The sequence below is a fragment of the Chenopodium album genome, chromosome 24, assembly GCF_948465745.1.
Source record: "Chenopodium album chromosome 24, dcCheAlbu1.1, whole genome shotgun sequence".
Lineage (NCBI taxonomy): Eukaryota > Viridiplantae > Streptophyta > Magnoliopsida > Caryophyllales > Amaranthaceae > Chenopodium > Chenopodium album.
Genome location: NC_137857.1, coordinates 20,854,517 through 20,858,698, shown reverse-complemented (window position 1 = coordinate 20,858,698; position 4,182 = coordinate 20,854,517).

Sequence of the window (4,182 nt, the reverse complement as noted above, 5' to 3'; positions counted from 1 at the left end):
TTAGTTCCTTTATTTTCTCTCTCTTAGGGTTAGATTAGGAGTTTCTCTCTCTAGTTTAGGAGTAGTTTAGAGAAAGAAAGCTTGGATTTTTCATGGAGTTTTTGGGATTTTGAAGAAGCAATTTGTGGATTTTTCCTCTCATAAATTCAATGAGTCTTCCTAACTTTCTCTCACATTTATTGCTTTCATTTGTTATTGTATTTGCTTATTTATTTGTTGATTTGAGTAGATTAATTAGTTTAGTTATTTGATTCTTGCTTTTATTATTATTTTACCTTGTTTTCCTTGTTTTTGTTCATCTTGTTAGTTTAGATTTTGTTCTAGGGAAATGAATGAAGGTTATGTTAATTAATTTAATGATTGATTGTGATTAGTATGAAATTGATTCTTGATTATTGTGTATGGATGATGCTTTTATGGATTAGAATCTAACTAGCTAATTGATTCTATGTTCTTAATTGTAGCTTTCAATCAATTGTGCGAGAGTGAGTTGGTTGAGAGCTTCCATACCTTTGCTAGGCTAGTTGCACGAAAGTGAATTAGTTTAGTAGGATAATTAACATGCTTAATTGTGCGAGAGTGAGTTAAATGTGTTAATCGTTCCTAATCGAGGTCATTTTCATCTAATTGTATGATGTTATTGAATGCATTGATGTAATTGGATTCCACTTTCCCTAGTTTTTAGTTATTTGTACTTAGTTGTGTTTAGTTGAATCTCTATCTATATCACAAGTTTTCCTACTAGTCTAATTGGCATAGATTGATACACTTAGTCCTTTTGGGTTCGACCCTTTACTTACTACTATACTCGTATTAGGGTAGTTTAGGTTATAAATAATTAATTTGATTAGGGTTAGAAGACCAACGACACTACTAAATCCCGCAATCCAATGTGTTTGACTTTCATTTGAGTCATAAAGCATTGTTGAATGCACTTTACTTTCGTTTAATTTAAAAAGCTTTGTTTAAATGTGTTTGACTTTCATTTGACTCAATTAGCTTTGTTGAATGCATTTGAATTTCGTTTAATTTAAAAAGCTTTTTTGAATGTGTTTGACTTTCATTTAACTCAATTAGCTTTGTTGAATTCATTTTACTTTCATTTGATTCAAAAAGCTTTGTATAAATGTGTTTGACTTTCATTTGACTAGATTATCTTTATTGAATGCATTTGACTTTCATTTGATTCAAAAAACTTTGTTGAATGTGTTTGACTTTCATTTGACTCAATTATCTTTATTGAATGCGTTTGACTTTCATTTGATTCAAAAAGCTTTGTTTGAATGTGTTTGACATTCATTTGATTCAAAAAGCTTTGTATGAATGTGTTTGATTTTCATTTGAGTCAATTATCTTTGTTGAATGCATTTGACTTTCATTTGATTCAAAAAGCTTTGTTTGAATGTGTTTGACTTTCTTGTTACTCAATTAGCTTTGTTGAATTCATTTGACATTCATTTGATTCAAAAAGTTTTGTTTCAATGTGTTTGACATTCATTTGACTCAATTATCTTTATTGAATGCGTTTGAATTTCATTTGATTCAAAAAGCTTTGTTTGAATGTGTTTGACATTCATTTGATTCAAAAAGCTTTGTATGAATGTGTTTGATTCTCATTTGAGTCAATTATCTTTGTTGAATGCATTTGACTTTCATTTGATTCAAAAAGCATTGTTTGAATGTGTTTGACTTTCATTTAACCCAATTAGCTTTTTTGAATGCATTTAACTTTCATTTGATTCAAAAAGCTTTTTTTGAATGTGTTTAACTTTCATTTGACTTAATTACCTTTGTAGAATGCATTTGACTTTCATTTTACTCAATTAGTTTTGTATGAATGTGTTTGACTTTCATTTGACTCAATTAGCTTTTTTAATTGCATTTCACTTTCATTTGATTCAAAAAGCTTTGCACGAATGTGTTTTACTTTCATTTGACTCAATTATCTTCGTTGAATGCATTTGACTTTCACTTGATTTTAAAAGCTTTGTTTGAATGTGTTTGACTTTCATTTGGTTCAAAAAGCTTTGTTGCATGAGTTTGATTTTCATTTTACTCAATTAGCTTTGTTGAATGCATTTGACTTTCATTTGATTAAAAAAGCATTGTTTGAATGTGTTTTACTTTCATTTGACTCAATTATCTTCGTTGAATGCATTTGACTTTCACTTGATTTTAAAAGCATTGTTTGAATGTGTTTGACTTTCATTTGGTTCAAAAAGCTTTGTTGCATGAGTTGGACTTTCATTTTACTCAACTAGCTTTGTTGAATGCATTTGACTTTCATTTGATTAAAAAAAGCATTGTTTGAATGTGTTTGACTTTCATTTAACTCAATTAACTATGATGAATGCATTTGAATTTGATTTTATTCAAAAAGCTTTGTTTGAATGTGTTTGACTTTCATTTGACTCAATTAGCTTTATTGAATGCATTTGACTTTCATTTGACTCAAAAAGCTTTGTATGAATGTGTTTGACTTTCATTCGACTCAATTATCCTTGTTGAATGCATTTGACTTTCATTTGACTCAATTATCTTTGTTGAATGCATTTGACTTTATTTGAATCAAAAATCTTTGTTTGAATGAGTTTTACTTTCATTTGACTCAATAATCTTTGTTGAATGCATTTGACTTTCATTTGGTTCAAAAAGCGTTGTTGAATGTTTTTGACTTTCATTTCAATCAATTAGCTTTGTTGAATGCATTTGTGTTTTATTTGATTCAATAAGCTTTTTATGAATATGTTTGACTTTCATTTGACCCAATTACCTTTGTTGAATGCATTTAACTTTTATTTGATTCAATATATTTCTTTTTTGTTGCTGTTGAAAACAAGTTGTTGCTCTAGTTGTTGCTAGATTTCATCAAATTTTGTCTTGTTTCCATATATCTACAAATTCCGACGACTAATTTTTTATTTGTAGCGATTTAGAAACAAATTGAGGCAACAAATTTTTGAATTGTTCCTATTAGAAATTAGCCGTCTCATTATTGTTGCTAGATGACAACAGATTTTTTATTTGTTGTCATTTAGCAATGCCATTTTACAAAACGTTTGGCAACAAAATTTCTAGTTGTTGCTATTGGGGACACTTGTTTTACTATTTGTTGCTAAAATGACATCACATTTTAATTTGTTGCCATTAGAAATAAGTTGTGTTACAAATTGTTGCTAATTTATTAAGAGTCATTGAACTAATTTACATAATATGTTGTAATAAATAAAACGAAAACAAGTCATCTAGTTCTATACAAAAGAAATATTAGAAGGAATTAATAATCGTTCAATCACTTTTATCAATAAAATGAAGGCGATAAAATAATATATATTACTTTATAAGTTCATTAGAAAGAGCATGTAGAAAATGGGAATGCTTCTTCCCATTTTGGCCGAATTTGCTTGATTTTGGCTCTACAAGACCTTAAAACCTTATAACATGCTTTATTTTTGTGATTTATTTTCTTAGAAAGTTTTAAATACATATATTTGACATGAATAAAGCCTTTTCAAGTTCATTAGAAAGAGCATGTTGAAAATGGGAACGCTGCTTCTCATTTTGTCTGAATTTGCTTGATTTCGGTTCTACCAGACCTTAAAACCTTATAACTTGCTTTGTCTTAGTGATTTCTATGCTTAGGCAGTTACAAATACATATATTTGACATGATTCAAGCATTTATAAGTTCATTAGAAAGAGCATGTAGAAAATGGGAATGCTTCTTCCCATTTTGGCCGAATTTGCTTGATTTTGGTTCTACAAGACCTTAAAACCTTATAACATGATTTTTTTTGTGATTTCTTTTATTCGGAAGTTATAAATACATATATTTGAAATGAATCAAGCCTTTTCAAGTTCATTAGAAAGAGCATGTAGAAAATGGGAACGCTTCTTCCCATTATGCCCGAATTTGCTTGATTTCGGTTCTACTAGACCTTAAAACCTTATAACTTGCTTTGTCTTAGTGATTTATATGCTTAGGAAGTTACTAATACATATATTTGACAAGATTCAAGCCTTTATAAGTTTATTAGAAAGAGCATGTAGAAAATGGGAACTCTTTTTACCATTTGGGCCGAATTTGTTGATTTTGGTTCTACAAGACCTTAAAACCTTATAGCATCCTTTGTTTTTGTGATTTCTTTTGTTAGGAAGTTATAAATACATATATTTGACATGA